Raw genomic sequence first — 17519 nt, forward strand, 5'->3', positions numbered from 1 at the left:
TGATGGGAATATGGGCATGGGACTATGGGATGGAGGATGTGTATGATGGGTATATAGGCATGGGACTATGGGATGGAAGATGTATATGATGGGTATATAGGCATGGGACTATGGGATGGAGGATGTGTATGATGGGTATATGGGCATGGGATGGGAGATATGTATGATGGGTATGTGGGCATGGGACTATGGGATGGAAGATATGTATGATGGGTATATGGGCACAGGACTATGGGATGGAGGATATGTATGATGAGTATATGGGCACGGGACTGAGATTGAAGATAAGTATGATGGGTATATGGGCATGGGACTATGAGATGGAGGATAAGTATGATGGGTATATGGGCATGGGACTATGGGATGGAGGATATGTATGATGGGTATATGGGCATGGGACTATGGAATGGAGGATATGTATGATGGGTATATGGGCATGGGACTATGAGATGGAAGATGTGTATGATGCATATATGGGCACATGACTATGGGATGGAGGTTATGTATGATGGGTATATGGGCATGGGACTATGAGATGGAAGATATGTATGATGGGTATATGGGCATGGGACTATGGGATGGAGGATAATCATTATAATTTGTTATAACTAAGCACAGTTAGTTACTATGCCCGGGCAACGCCGAGCTCTTCAGCTAGTACAAAATAATTATGTAAAAATCCTAGAATGTGATTTTCTGGATTTTTTTTTAAGATTCTGTCTCACAGTCAGACTTGGACTGGCCCGCAGGAGAATCCTCTGGTGGGCCCCTGTGCAAGAGTGGGCCACTACCCTCCTATATGAGCAGCACTTGGCACAATATATTTGAATCACTATTGTAAAGAGGCTAATGGCCGAGTAGTCGATGGGAGGTATGTGTCCCAGAGATGGCTGCTCTCTGTGATGTAACCCGGAGTATTTTCTCTAGTGCATGAAAGCACTGAGAGGTTCGTTTGTTGCACCTGGGACCGGGTTGCAGGTAGCTATGAGTGATGGGCGGGTCTGGCTACCCACATTCCTCACCTCCAGGTGTAGTTACAGCCTATATAATGGGGGCTGTTGTTTGGCACATGGTCTATGTGTTGGGAGAGAGAAGGCCTCCGGTGTGTGTGGCTCCAGACCGAACATGAATATTGGACCGTACCCCAGCCTGTGTGCCCACAGGCCTGACGGAGCAGAGCCCTGCTGTGGACATTTTCCACTCTACTCTCAAGATCGCATCTCACCACCTGTGCACTTGACCCACTCCCATCCCACCTCATCCCAAACCTCACCACAGTCTTCATCCCAACCCTAACCCATCTCTTCAACCTATCACTAACAACTGGTGTTTTCCCCTCAAGCTTTAAGCATGCCTCCATCACACCTATCCTCAAAAAGCCCTCTCTTGACCCATCCTCTGTATCTACCTATTGCCCTATATCACTTCTCCCCTATGCCTCAAAACTACTGGAACAACACATTTACCTTGAACTGTCCACCCATCTCTCTTCTTGCTCCCTCTTTGACCACCTACAATCTGGCTTCCGGTCACACCATTCCACCGAAACTGCCCTAACTAAAGTCACCAATGACCTCTTAACCGCGAAGAGCAAGCGACACTACTCTATCCTCCTCCTCCTCGACCTGTCGGCTGCCTTTGACACAGTGGACCATTCCCTATTATTACAGACCCTCTCATCCCTTGGCATCACAGACTTGGCCCTATCCTGGATCTCATCATACCTAACAGACAGGACATTCAGCGTCTCCCACTCACACACCACCTCCTCACCTCGCCCCTTATCTGTCGGAGTCCCACAAGGTTCAGTTCTTGGGCCCTTGCTCTTCTCCATTTACACCTTTGGCCCGGGACAGCTCATAGAATCTCACGGTTTTCAGTATCACCTCTATGCTGATGACACACAGATCTACATCTCTGGACCAGATATCACCTCCCTTCTAACCAGAATCCCTCAATGTCTGTCTGCTATTTCATCCTTCTTCTCCGCTAGATTTCTAAAACTTAACATGGACAAAACAGAATTCATCATCTTTCCCCCATCTCACGCGACCCCCCCAACGAACCTATCCATTACAGTAAATGGCTGCCCACTCTCCCCAGTCCCACAAGCTCGCTGCCTCGGGGTAATCCTTGACGCTGATCTCTCCTTCAAACCACATATCCAAGCCCTTTGCACTTCCTGCCGCTTTCAACTCAAAAATATTTCACGAATCCGTTCATTCCTCAACCAAGAATCTGCAAAAACCCTAGTCCATGCCCTCATCATCTCTCGCCTTGACTACTGCAACCTCCTGCTCTGTGGCCTCCCCTCTAACACTCTCGCACCCCTCCAATCTATTCTAAACTCTGCTGCCCGACTAATCCACCTATCCCCCCGCTATTCCCCGGCCTCTCCCCTCTGTCAATCCCTTCACTGGCTCCCCATTGCCCAGAGACTCCACTACAAAACCCTAACCATGACGTACAAAGCCATCCACAACCTGTGTCCTCCATACATCTGTGACCTCGTCTCCCGGTACTTACCTACCCGCAACCTCCGATCCTCACAAGATCTCCATCTCTACTCCCCTCTTATCTCCTCTTCTCACAATCGTATACAAGATTTCTCTCGCGTATCACCCCTACTTTGGAACCCTCTACCACAACACATCAGACTCTCGCCTACCATCGAAACCTTCAAAAAGAACCTGAAGACCCACCTCTTCCGACAAGCCTACAACCTGCAGTAACCACCGATCGACCAAACCGCTGCATGACCAGCTCTACCCTCACCTACTGTATTCTCACCCATCCCTTGTAGATTGTGAGCCTTCGCGGGCAGGGTCCTCTCTCCTCCTGTACCAGGCGGGACTTGTATTGTTTAAGATTATTGTACTTGTTTTTATTATGTAAAGCGTCATGGAATAAATGGCGCTATAACAATAAATAATAATAATAATTTTGTATTTTTTCTTTGCCTAATCTAAAAGCTGTTTGTTTTTCTGTTTTTGCTTCTGGGGTTTATGAAAGAATAAACCCCACATGAACTTTTAAAGGAACGTGCCTCCTGTTTTCCTCCCATGGTAGCCGAGTGAGTACAACCCCTACAACTGGTGCTAGACGTGCGGGCAGCACCCCCAGCAGACACGTGCGACTGCTACAGGAAGGACTGAATGTCCAGGGTTAAGTCTGTAGCAAGCCAGCAAGCATTGCCAGACAAAACGGAGGACCTGCTGAAACACCTGGTCCAGTCGCAGCAGCAAGAGACCAACAGGTAGTTGTTACAGCAGAACCAGCAGGAGCAACGGCAGCAGATGCAGCTTCTGGCAACCGCCATCCAGTGCACGACGAGCGCCCCAACCCCAAGTCCGGCTGATGACGTCCAGCAGAGACTGCCATCACTTCTCCCAGCCAGGACTCATCTCTGCAGAATACAACACACAGTCATCAATAGCGGATCGCTTCTAGAACACATTCTCCACTTATTTCCTGAATTATACACTACGCCACATGAAGAAAACCGGCGACACAGTGCTGCCCTGGGCAGTAACAGGACCCCCTTTTGTTTCCCCCATGGAAAATGGTTTCCTAAAAAAGTAAATTATATTGCAGCAGTAATAATGTCTCTAATTAGCCCCTACAGTAATTTTGTCCGTCCACTTGGCACCATAGACTAATATAGAATGTTCCTCATTCTGGCCCCATACAGTACAGTGCCTTGCGAAAGTATTCGGCTCCCTGGAACTTTTCAACCTTTTCCCATATATCATGCTTCAAACATAAAGATACCAAATGTAAATTTATGGTGAAGAATCAACAAGTGGGACACAATTGTGAAGTTGAACGAAATTTATTGGTTCTTTTAAATTTGTGTGGAAATTCAAAAACTGAAAAGTGGGGCGTGCAATATTATTCAGCCCCTTTACTTTCAGTGCAGCAAACTGACTCCAGAAGTTCATTGTGGATCTCTGAATGATCCAATGTTGTCCCAAATGCCTAATGATGATAAATATAATCCACCTGTGTGTAATCAAGTCTCTGTATAAATGCACCTGCTCTGTGATAGTCTCAGGGTTCTGTTTGAAGCACAGAGAACATCATGAAGACCAAGAAACACAACAGGCCAGTCCGTGATACTGTTGTGGAGAAGTTTAAAGCTGGATTTGGATACAAAATGATTTCCAAAACTTTAAACATCCCAAAGAGCACTGTGCAAGCGATCATATTGAATGGAAGGAGTATCATACCACTGCAAATCTACCAAGACCCGGCCGTCCCTCTAAACTTTCATCTCAAACAAGGAGAAGACGGATCAGAGATGCAGCCAAGAGGCTCATGATCACTCTGGATGAACTGCGGAGATCTACAGCTGAGGTGGGACAGTCTGTCCATAGGACAACAATCAGTCCTGTTATGACCTGGTGGTCAGGACAATAATGGACCTGGTGGTTAAGAGCACACGGAATGACCTGATAGTTACTGATAATAAAGGACGAGCTCTGGGACGTGGGAACTCTGCTGACCGCAATCCCTAATCCTATCAACCACACTAGAAACAGCCGTGGATTGCTCCTAACGCTCCCTATGCAACTCGGCACAGCCTAAGGAACTAGCTAGCCCTAGAGATAGAAAATAAAGCCTACCTTGCCTCAGAGAAATTCCCCAAAGGAAAAGGCAGCCCCCCACATATAATGACTGTGAGTAAAGATGAAAATACAAACACAGAGATGAAATAGATTTAGCAAAGTGAGGCCCGACTTACTGAACAGACTGAGGATAGGAAAGTGTTATGGCTGGCAATCAGGCAACACAGCGTGCAGTAATCAGCGCACATACAGAGATCTGGCAATAACCAAAAACAATAGGACGAGCTCTGAGACGTGGAATCTCTGTAGACTGCAGTACCTGATCTATCCTCACACAACTATAAGCAGCAGTGGATTGCGCCTAACAACTACCTATGCAACTCGGCACTGCCTGAGGAGCTGACTAGCCTGAAGATAGAAATACAAGCCTGACTTACCTCAGAGAAATACCCCAAAGGAATAGGCAGCCCCCCACATATAATGACTGTTAGCAAGATGAAAAGACAAACGTAGGAATGAAATAGATTCAGCAAAGCGAGGCCCGATATTCTAGACAGAGCGAGGATAGCAAAGAGAACTATGCAGTCTACAAAAAACCCTAAAACGAAAACCACGCAAAGGGGCAAAAAGACCCACCGTGCCGAACTAACAGCACGGCGGTGCACCCCTCTGCTTCTCAGAGCTTCCAGCAAAAGACAATAGCAAGCTGGACAGAAAAAAACAGAAAACAAACTAGAAGCACTTATCTAGCAGAGCAGCAGGCCCAAGGAAAGATGCAGTAGCTCAGATCCAACACTGGAACATTGACAAGGAGCAAGGAAGACAGACTCAGGTGGAGCTAAATAGCAAGGCAGCCAACGAGCTCACCAAAACACCTGAGGGAGGAAGCCCAGAGACTGCAATACCACTTGTGACCACAGAAGTGAACTCAGCCACAGAATTCACAACAGTACCCCCCCCTTGAGGAGGGGTCACCGAACCCTCACCAGAACCCCCAGGCCGACCAGGATGAGCCACATGAAAGGCACGAACAAGATCTGGGGCATGGACATCAGAGGCAAAAACCCAGGAATTATCTTCCTGAGCATAACCCTTCCATTTGACCAGATACTGGAGTTTCCGTCTAGAGACACGAGAATCCAAAATCTTCTCCACAATATACTCCAATTCCCCCTCCACCAAAACAGGGGCAGGAGGCTCCACAGATGGAACCATAGGTGCCACGTATCTCCTCAACAACGACCTATGGAATACATTATGTATGGAAAAGGAGTCTGGGAGGGTCAAACGAAAAGACACCGGATTGAGAATCTCAGAAATCCTATACGGACCAATAAAACGAGGTTTAAATTTAGGAGAGGAAACCTTCATAGGAATATGACGAGAAGATAACCAAACCAAATCCCCAACACGAAGTCGGGGTCCCACACGGCGTCTGCGATTAGCGAAAAGCTGAGCCTTCTCCTGGGACAAGGTCAAATTGTCCACTACCTGAGTCCAGATCTGCTGCAACCTGTCCACCACAGAATCCACACCAGGACAGTCCGAAGACTCAACCTGTCCTGAAGAGAAACGAGGATGGAACCCAGAATTGCAGAAAAATGGAGAGACCAAGGTAGCCGAGCTGGCCCGATTATTAAGGGCGAACTCAGCCAACGGCAAAAATGACACCCAATCATCCTGGTCAGCGGAAACAAAACATCTCAGATATGTTTCCAAGGTCTGATTGGTTCGTTCGGTCTGGCCATTAGTCTGAGGATGGAAGGCCGAGGAGAAAGATAGGTCAATGCCCATCCTACCACAAAAGGCTCGCCAGAACCTCGAAACAAACTGGGAACCTCTGTCAGAAACAATATTCTCAGGAATGCCATGTAAACGAACCACATGCTGGAAGAACAAAGGCACCAAATCAGAGGAGGAAGGCAATTTAACCAAGGGCACCAGATGGACCATTTTAGAAAAGCGATCACAGACCACCCAAATGACCGACATTTTTTGAGAAACGGGAAGGTCAGAAATGAAATCCATCGAAATATGTGCCAAGGCCTCTTCGGGACCGGCAAGGGCAAAAGCAACCCACTGGCACGTGAACAGCAGGGCTTAGCCCTAGCACAAATTCCACAGGACTGCACAAAAGCACGCACATCCCGTGACAGAGATGGCCACCAGAAGGATCTAGCAACCAACTCCCTGGTACCAAAGATTCCTGGATGACCGGCCAGCACCGAACAATGAAGTTCAGAGATAACTTTACTAGTCCACCTATCAGGGACGAACAGTTTCTCGGCCGGACAACGATCAGGTTTATTAGCCTGAAATTTCTGCAACACTCTCCGCAAATCAGGGGAGATGGCAGACACAATGACTCCTTCCTTGAGGATACTCGCCGGCTCAGATAACCCCGGAGAGTCGGGCACAAAACTCCTAGACAGAGCATCCGCCTTCACATTTTTAGAGCCCGGAAGGTATGAAATCACAAAATCAAAACGAGCAAAAAATAACGACCAACGGGCCTGTCTAGGATTCAAGCGCTTGGCAGACTCGAGATAAGTCAAGTTCTTATGATCAGTCAATACCACCACGCGATGCTTAGCACCCTCAAGCCAATGACGCCACTCCTCGAATGCCCACTTCATGGCCAGCAACTCTCGGTTGCCCACATCATAATTACGCTCAGCAGCAGAAAATTTCCTGGAAAAGAAAGCACATGGTTTGAACACTGAGCAACCAGAACCTCTCTGTGACAAAACCGCCCCTGCACCAATCTCAGAAGCATCAACCTCGACCTGGAACGGAAGAGAAACATCAGGTTGACACAACACAGGGGCACAGCAAAAACGACGCTTCAACTCCTGAAAAGCTTCCACGGCAGCAGAAGACCAATTAACCAAATCAGCACCCTTCTTGGTCAAATCGGTCAATGGTCTGGCAATGCTAGAAAAATTACAGATGAAGCGACGATAAAAATTAGCAAAGCCCAGGAATTTCTGCAGACTTTTTAGAGATGTCGGCTGAGTCCAATCCTGGATGGCCTGAACCTTAACCGGATCCATCTTGATAGTAGAAGGGGAAAAGATGAACCCCAAAAATGAAACTTTCTGCACACCGAAGAGACACTTTGATCCCTTCACGAACAAGGAATTAGCACGCAGTACCTGGAAAACCATTCTGACTTGCTTCACATGAGACTCCCAATCATCTGAGAAGATCAAAATGTCATCCAAGTAAACAATCAAGAATTTATCCAGATACTCACGGAAAATGTCATGCATAAAAGACTGAAAAACAGATGGAGCATTGGCAAGTCCGAACGGCATCACCAGATACTCAAAATGACCCTCGGGCGTATTAAATGCCGTTTTCCATTCATCTCCCTGCCTGATTCTCACCAGATTATACGCACCACGAAGATCAATCTTAGTAAACCAACTAGCCCCCTTAATCCGAGCAAACAAGTCAGAAATCAATGGCAAGGGATACTGAAACTTAACAGTGATCTTATTAAGAAGGCGGTAATCAATACACGGTCTTAGCGAACCATCCTTCTTGGCTACAAAAAAGAACCCTGCTCCCAATGGTGACGACGATGGGCGAATATGTCCCTTCTCCAGGGACTCCTTCACATAACTGCGCATAGCGGTGTGTTCAGGTACGGACAAATTAAATAAACGACCCTTAGGGAATTTACTACCAGGAATCAAATCGATAGCACAATCACAATTCCTATGCGGAGGTAGGGCATCAGACTTGGACTCTTCAAATACATCCTGAAAGTCCGACAAGAACTCTGGGATGTCAGAAGGAATAGATGACGAAATAGACAAAAATGGAACATCACCATGTACTCCCTGACAACCCCAGCTGGTTACCGACATAGAGTTCCAATCCAATACTGGATTATGGGTTTGTAGCCATGGCAACCCCAACACGACCACATCATGCAAATTATGCAGTACCAGAAAGCGAATAACTTCCTGATGTGCAGGAGCCATGCACATGGTCAGCTGGGCCCAGTACTGAGGCTTATTCTTGGCCAAAGGTGTAGCATCAATTCCTCTCAACGGAATAGGACACCGCAAAGGCTCCAAGAAAAATCCACAATGTTTAGCATAATCCAAATCCATCAGATTCAGGGCAGCGCCTGAATCCACAAACGCCATGACAGAATACGATGACAAAGAGCACATTAAGGTAATGGACAAAAGGAATTTGGACTGTACAGTACCAATAACGGCAGAGCTATCGAACCACCTAGTGCGTTTAGGACAATTAGAAATAGCATGAGTAGAATCACCACAATAGAAACACAGTCTGTTCAGACGTCTGTGTTCTTGCCGTTCTACTTTAGTCATAGTCCTGTCGCACTGCATAGGCTCAGGTTTACTCTCAGGCAGTACCGCCAGATGGTGCACAGATTTACGCTCGCGCAAGCGACGACCGATCTGAATGGCCAAGGACATAGACTCATTCAAACCAGCAGGCATAGGAAATCCCACCATTACATCCTTAAGAGCTTCAGAGAGACCCTTTCTGAACAAAGCCGCTAGTGCAGATTCATTCCACAGAGTAAGTACTGACCATTTCCTAAATTTCTGACAATATACTTCTACATCATCCTGACCCTGGCATAAAGCCAGCAGATTTTTCTCAGCCTGATCCACTGAATTAGGCTCATCGTAAAGCAATCCGAGCGCCAGGAAAAATGCATCAACATTACTCAATGCAGAATCTCCTGGTGCAAGAGAAAACGCCCAGTCCTGTGGGTCGCCGCGCAAAAAAGAAATAATAATCAAAACCTGTTGAATAGGATTACCAGAAGAATGAGGTTTCAAGGCCAAAAATAGCTTACAATTATTTCTGAAGCTCAGGAACTTAGTTCTGTCACCAAAAAACAAATCAGGAATCGGAATTCTTGGTTCTAGCATCGATTTCTGATCAATAGTATCTTGAATCTTTTGTACATTTACAACGAGATTATCCATTGAGGAGCACAGAGCCTGAATATCCATGTCCACAGCTGTGTCCTGAAGCACTCTAATGTCTAGGGGAAAAAAAAGACTGAAGACAGAGCTAAGAAAAAAAAATGATGTCAGGATTTCTTTTTTCCCTCTATTGGGAATCATTGGGTCGGCTCCTTGTACTGTTATGGCTGGCAATCAGGCAACACAGCGTGCAGTAATCAGCGCACATACAGAGATCTGGCAATAACCAAAAACAATAGGACGAGCTCTGAGACGTGGAATCTCTGTAGACTGCAGTACCTGATCTATCCTCACACAACTATAAGCAGCAGTGGATTGCGCCTAACAACTACCTATGCAACTCGGCACTGCCTGAGGAGCTGACTAGCCTGAAGATAGAAATACAAGCCTGACTTACCTCAGAGAAATACCCCAAAGGAATAGGCAGCCCCCCACATATAATGACTGTTAGCAAGATGAAAAGACAAACGTAGGAATGAAATAGATTCAGCAAAGTGAGGCCCGATATTCTAGACAGAGCGAGGATAGCAAAGAGAACTATGCAGTCTACAAAAAACCCTAAAACGAAAACCACGCAAAGGGGCAAAAAGACCCACCGTGCCGAACTAACAGCACGGCGGTGCACCCCTCTGCTTCTCAGAGCTTCCAGCAAAAGACAATAGCAAGCTGGACAGAAAAAAACAGAAAACAAACTAGAAGCACTTATCTAGCAGAGCAGCAGGCCCAAGGAAAGATGCAGTAGCTCAGATCCAACACTGGAACATTGACAAGGAGCAAGGAAGACAGACTCAGGTGGAGCTAAATAGCAAGGCAGCCAACGAGCTCACCAAAACACCTGAGGGAGGAAGCCCAGAGACTGCAATACCACTTGTGACCACAGAAGTGAACTCAGCCACAGAATTCACAACAGGAAAGGTAGCTTTGCGGTCAGCACAAAAACCTACAAAAAGACCACGCAGAGGGCGCAAAAAGACCCTCTGCACCGACTCACGGTGCGGAGGCGCTCCCTCTGCGTCCCAGAGCTTCCAGCAAGCAAGACAACAATCAAAATAGCAAGCTGGACAGAAAAATAGCAAACCAGAGAAAAACAAGCAGTCACTTAGCTTCTGCTGGGAAGACAGGTCACAAGAACGATCCAGGAGTGAACTAGACCAATACTGGAACATTGACAGGTGGCATGGAGCAAAGATCTAAGTGGAGTTAAATAGAGCAGCCAGCTAACGAATTAACCTCGTCACCTGAGGAAGGAAACTCAGAAACACCCACAGCCACCAGAGAAAGTCCATGGACAGAACCAGCCGAAGTACCATTCATGACCACAGGAGGGAGCCCAACAACAGAATTCACAACACAGTCCTACACTGCACAAATCTGGCCTTTATGGAAGAGTGGCAAGAAGAAAGCCATTTCTCAAAGATATCCACAAAAAAGTGTTGTTTAAACTTTGCAACAAGACACCTGGGAGACACACCACACCATGTGGAAGAAGGTGCTCTGGTCACATAAAACCAAAATCGAACTTTTTGGCAACAATGCCAAACGATATGTTTGGCATAAAGGAGCTCATCACCCTTAACACACCATCCCCACCGTCAAACATGGTGGTGGCAGCATCATGTTTTGGGCCTGCTTTTCTTCAGCCGGGACAGGGAAGATGGTTAAAACTGATGGGAAGATGGATGGAGCCAAATACAGGACCATTCTTGAAGAAAACCTGTTGGAGTCTGCAAAAGACCTGAGACTGGGATGGAGATTTGTCTTCCAACAAGACAATGATCCCAAACATAAAGCAAAATCTACAATGGAATGGTTCACAAATAAACGTATCCAGGTGTTAGAATGGCCAAGTCAGAGTCCAGACCTCAATAATCGAGAATCTGTGGAAAGAGCTGAAAACTGCTGTTCACAAACGATCTCCATCAAACCTCCCTGAGCTCGAGCTGTTTGCCAAGGTAGAATGGGCGAGAATTTGAGCCTCTCGATGTACAAAACTGATAGAGACATACCCCAAGCGACTTGTAATCGCAGCAAAAGGTGGCGCAACAAAGTATTAAGTTACAGGGGCTGAATAATATTGCACTCCTCACTTTTCAGTTTTTGAATTTCCACAAAAATTAATAACTAATAAATTTCATTCAACTTCACAATTGTGTTCCACTTGTTGTTGATTCTTCACCAAAAAAATTACATTTGGCATCTTTATGTTTGAAGCATGATATGTGGGAAAAGGCTGAAAAGTTCCAGGGGGCCGAATACTTTTGCAAGCCACTGTAGTTAAGTCCCTCATCCTGGCCCCCTATATTTAATATTGTGCCTCATTCGGGGCCCCTATGTTGCCCCATCTTGGGTCCCTAGTCCATCCTGGCCCCTACATGTACCTTGCCCAGCCTGGCCTCCATATGTTCCATATCCAGTCTGGCCTCATTATGTTCCATGTCCAGCCTGGCCCCCCTATGGACCTTGTCCATCCTGGCCCCATTTGTCCCTTGTCCATCCTGGCCCCCATATGTCCCTTGTCCATCCTGGCTCCTATATGTCTGTTGTCCATTCTGGCCTCAATATCCATCCTGGCCCCCATATGTCCAACCTTGCCTCCTTATATCCATTCTTGCCCCCATGTTTCCATCCTGGCCCCCAAATGTCCATTAAAATCGCCAGAAACCTAGCAGAGGCCGGCGGCTGACGTGAGTGCGCCTATCTCAGGTGGCGCATGACAGTGACGTTGTATGCCCCAACATCAGCATTCATCATGATAATGAACTCTGCGTGTGTCCTCCCCTGCACATACTCTGCCTGCACTTTTAAAGGGCCAGTGCCCCTAAAAAACGCTGCTTTTCTTCTTTGTCTTTCCTTGATCTCTCTCGTCCACAGCGAGGGCCCACTGGGGATTTTCCCGATACCCTGCTACGCTAGTCTGACCCTGCATAGAAATCAAGTTTGACTTAAGTCCTTGCAGGTCTAGTACGGCATCTCAAACCTTTCTCGCCTTCACTGGCAAACTGCGTGCATGTACCGGAAGCTGACAACAGGGCCGGATGTCAGAAGGTTGGTACCTTTCCTCAGGGACATCAATCAATCCATTCTGGCTGGATTAAGGACACAACAAGCTTGACTTCTCCGGCTGTCTCCTTTTCCTTGGTTTGATACAAGTAGTTTGTTTATTGTGCGATCAGTTTTGAAACTTCTTTTACTTTGCTGTGACTATGGTCTCCTGCAGACGGCCGTATTATTGGCCTGAGTGCAAGCCCACAAAACATCGGATCGCAGTCAGTGACTAGGAAAAAAGGTGGTCTATGGGACCTTGCATATGTCTGACTTTTTGACCATAGTCTATCCGAGGAAAAATTCACTGCATGACTGAGTTTGATCGGGCACACTCGGCCATGCAAATCAACGAGTCCGTAGAAATTTCGGACTGCATTCAGATGACTTCTTATTGCAGTCTCATTTCCATGCCCTGTGATTGCAGGTTCAAGTTCCCAAGGGAGACTAAGAAAAGATGTAAAAAAAAAAAAAGAAAAAACACAGTTAAAAATATTTTTAGAAAATATTAAAAAAACAAACATATAAAAGTTCAAATCACACCTCTTTTCTCACAACGCAAATAGGATAATCTAGATAATAATAATAAAAATGACATATTTGATATTTTTGCATGTTTAATCCATTCTCGACCTAGCAAATTTTCATTTTTGCTTTTTATTTTTTTTTGTCTTCTTCCAAATAACTCTTTTTTCACCTACATATTCAGGAGGACTTGTTTTTTTTGTGTGTGGAATAAGCTATAATTTTGATTGACACCGTTCATCTACCTACATAATGTACTAAAAAAATTAGGAAAGAACTCCAAGTTGGGTGAAATCATGAAAAATAAAATGCAACTCTGCCATTGTATGGCTTTTTGTTTTTATGGTGTTCTTCAAGCAGTAAAAATGACCTGGTAAACATGATTCTTCAGGTCTGCACAATTATGGAGTAGCTAAACTTGGCCTTTTTCTTTATTTACGTGCTGAAAAAAAATCCAAATTTATTAAAAAAAAATTTGGTTTGTGTCACCATTTTATGTGATTCCTAACTTTATGTGGTAGATTGAGCTTGGTGGTGCTTTGGTTTTTTACATGCTGATCTGTAGTTTTCATCGGCACCAGTTTTTACCAGCGATGTGTTGATCGCTTTGTATTGCGCTTTTTGCTATGTTGAAGAGACCTAAAAAAAAATGTTGACTTTGGGGTTTCAATATTTTTTTTCATGAGAGCATTTACTCTAGGATTAAATAATTTAATATTTTGATAGAGCAGAATTTTTCAAATGTGGCAATACTGAATATTTGCTGAACTATTTTTCTATTTCTATTTTAATGAGGAAAAGTGGGTAATTCAAATTATGTGCTTTTTTTTTTTTTAACATATCTTTATTCTTTAACCCCTTCATGACCCCAGCTTTTTTTCAGTTTTCCGTTTTCGCTCCTCTCCTTCCCAGAGCCATATCTTTTTTTTTTCCGTCAATATGGCCATGTGAGGGCTTATTTTTTTGTGGGACAAGTTGTACTTTTGAACGACATCATTTGTTTTAGCATGTCATGTACTAGAAAACGGGAAAAAAAATTCTAGTGTGGTGAAATTGCAAAAAAAAGTGCAATCCCACACTTGATTCTCCAGGTCATTACGAGTTCATAGACACCAAACATGTCTAGGTTATTTTTTATTTAAGTGGTAAAAAAAATTCCAAACTTTGCTAAAAAAAAAAAATTGTGCCATTTTCCGATACCCATAGTGTCTCCATTTTTCGTGATCTCAGGTCGGGTCAGTGCTTAATTTTTGCATGCCAAGCTGGCGTTTTTAATAACATTTTGGTGCATACGTTCTTTTAATCGCCCGTTATTGCATTTTAATGCAATGTCGCGGCGACCAAATAAAACGTAATTCTGGCATTTCGAATTTTTTTCTCGCTATGCCGTTTGGTGATCCGGTTAATCCTTTTCTTTTACTGATAGATGGGGAGATTCTGAATGCGGCGATACCAAATATGTGTATGTTTGATTTTTTTATTGTTTTATTTTGAATGGGGCAAAGGGGAGGTGATTTAAACTTTTACATATTTTTTTTCATATTTTTTAAAACATTTTTTTTAACTTTTGCCATGCGTCAATAGCCTCCAGCGGAGGCTAGAAGCTGGCGCAACTCGATCGGCTCTGCTACATAGGAGCGATGCATAGATTGCTCCTATGTAGCCGAATTACTGCATTGCTACGAGCGCCGACTACAGGGTGGCGCTCACAGCAATCTGGCATCAACAATAGACCTCTGGTTGTCATGCTGACGCATCGCTGACCCCCTGATCACGTGATGGGGGTCAGCAATGCACGCATTTCCGGCCCGATGGCCAGAAGCGCTAGTTAAATGCCGCTGTCAGGGTTTGACAGCGGCATTTAACTAGTTAATAGCGGCGGGTGGATCGCGATTCAAACAGCTGACATGTCCCGGCTTTGATGCGGGCTCACCGATGGAAACCGCATAAAAGCGGGGGTTCAGACCTCGGACGTACTATCCCGTCCGAGGTCAGAAAGGGGTTAATAGGGGCGGTGTGTACTCACACGAAATGGCTGTTGGTCTTTCAATTTGTGTTTCTGTATTGCAATCAGTGATGTCCCAGATGTGCTCCATGGGAGACAAGTCTGGAGACACTGCGGACGATTATAGAACATTTAGGGTTAGGATTACAATACTGGGACTGTCGTGTTGATAAACAGCTCTTGGGAGGCTTTCTCATTCTCTCGTGAAGGCTACTTCATGGCGTCGCTCTCGTGGTCTTCAGACTAATCTCTGGGTATCACTTCACACAATACAAAAGAGGATCTCATCGTTGAAGAGGACCGACCTTCATTCCAGGGGCCATTGCTGTTTTGCTCCACACCATGATAGCCTTTAAGAGCGGTGGCAAGAGATGAGGACATTTGTAGGTGGATATCTGTCTCGCAGCCTACTGCCAAATGCCATCTGATGGTTTGAGTAAACACTATTTGATGCCTTTGGCTTGGAATGTGGCTTTTTTTTCCATTTGGATTAGAAGAATGTGCCATTCTGATCTGATGAAATTGCATAGTAGTCGGATCCTCTAGTCGGAAATACAATGATTTGGTGGTTCAGCAATTTCTCCAACGCGTTGCAGTGGCCAGTTTTTAGAAAGCCAAAATCAGGCCACTGTGAGCAGCTTTTGTGGCCTAAATGTGCTACCATGGCTGCATCGTCTCCGGACATGTCTCCCTTCAAGCACATCTGGGAAGTCATTGGTTGCCAATTGCAAAAGAGCCGAAAGCAGCGGAACTCGATTATTTGTTGCCCATGTGTATTCAGCAGCTGAACCTTCCTCATATGACCATTAACAATCTCATTGATAACAGCAAAAACTGTAAGTGCCGGGATTTCTGCACATGGCTCATATTCCGGACTGAACAAATCAGTATTTGCAGATCAATAACAAGTCATACATCCTGTGATTTTCAAATTCCATGACTTTTCCTTCTTGGTGTAGCAATTTCAATGTTGATAAATCAAAAAAATCGTGCCTCTGATAAATACAATTCATCCCTCCCCCCCCCCCCAAAAAAAACAAGCCTCCATATGGATAAGCCAATGAAAATCTAAAAAAAAAAAATTAAGGCTACTAGAAAACAACAATAAAAAAGTACAAATAAAATGATTCAGCATAAATGCACCAGCACCCACTTTTGTATCTAAAAAGTATTTATCAAAAGCTAAATATTGATCTCTTCACAACCTATGACGCATAGGTACACCATAGATTATGTCCTGGCGTTTCATGCAGGCTCCGGCATTGAGCCTGCATGTTTTCAGGCACATGACAACTGATCTGATCCACAGGACAGGAATCATGATGCAGCTGCTGCTGTGCTCTCTGCAGGAGACCCCGGACTTACTTCCACCATTTGAAGAAGCAAAAATGTGAAATGCCCTTGCAGCTGCGCCAATACTAATTTTGACTTTATTAGAATCATCTCTCTATACTCATTAGTAGTGGTGAGCATTCCGATGCCGCAAGTATCGGGTATCAGCCGATATTTGCGGTATCGGAATTCCGATACCGAGTTCCGATACTTTCAGTATATCGGATACCAGAATCGGAAGTTCCCATAATTCAAACAGCCAGAATTCAGCCAATGAGGAATGATTAGAAGTGTGGGCACATCCTGTTCTGCATGTTAGGCATGTAACTACTGGCATGGCTATGATTGGCTGCTGAAATGATGTCATGATGCACTATAAAAGTCGCTGCTGCCATTTTAGGTTCACTCGACTGTGAATTCAGTTAGGGACAGGATACTGTGTTCTGACTGATGGCCAGTTTAGAGATAGCGATCTGCTTCATTGTGCTTTACCCAGGCTAATTTAGCAACCGCTGTGTGAGAACCTTGTTTTTGCCTTGCAGCGCTGTTCACAGGTGTCTGCAAGGTGTCTGTGTGAGAGCAGCTCACTCTGTAGTCTGGTCTGCAGCCACCGCTGGTGGTAGTCAGCTCAGGGTGCGTCACTGCCTCATACCGTTCCATTGTCTGTTTCTCAATTAGTGCAGCCTGCTGCACATTTGTTCCAATTTATCCTATTAGTGGCTTTCCATGTGTATCCTGCTAGATTGTGGAAAAACACTATATAGGAGTACATAGAGGAGCTTTTTTTGGCCTTGCAGCGCCGTTCACGGCTGTCTGCACGGTCTGTGTGTGAGTGCAGCTCACTCTGTAGTCTGTTCTGCAAAAAAAAAAAATTAATACAGTTCACCAAACACACCACTTTACAGTTGTGCAGGCCACATTAGCTCATATAGAAGTCTAGTCCACACTTTTGAAAATTAGTGTTTCTTATACCTGTTAAGAGCTGTTCAGGAATAAGCACACTAAGCCCTTAGTACTTTTCTGCCTATCTTTATCAGTCTACCAAGATGAAGAAGGCAGGGAGTA

The sequence above is a fragment of the Ranitomeya imitator genome, chromosome 2, assembly GCF_032444005.1.
Source record: "Ranitomeya imitator isolate aRanImi1 chromosome 2, aRanImi1.pri, whole genome shotgun sequence".
NCBI classification, from domain to species: domain Eukaryota; kingdom Metazoa; phylum Chordata; class Amphibia; order Anura; family Dendrobatidae; genus Ranitomeya; species Ranitomeya imitator.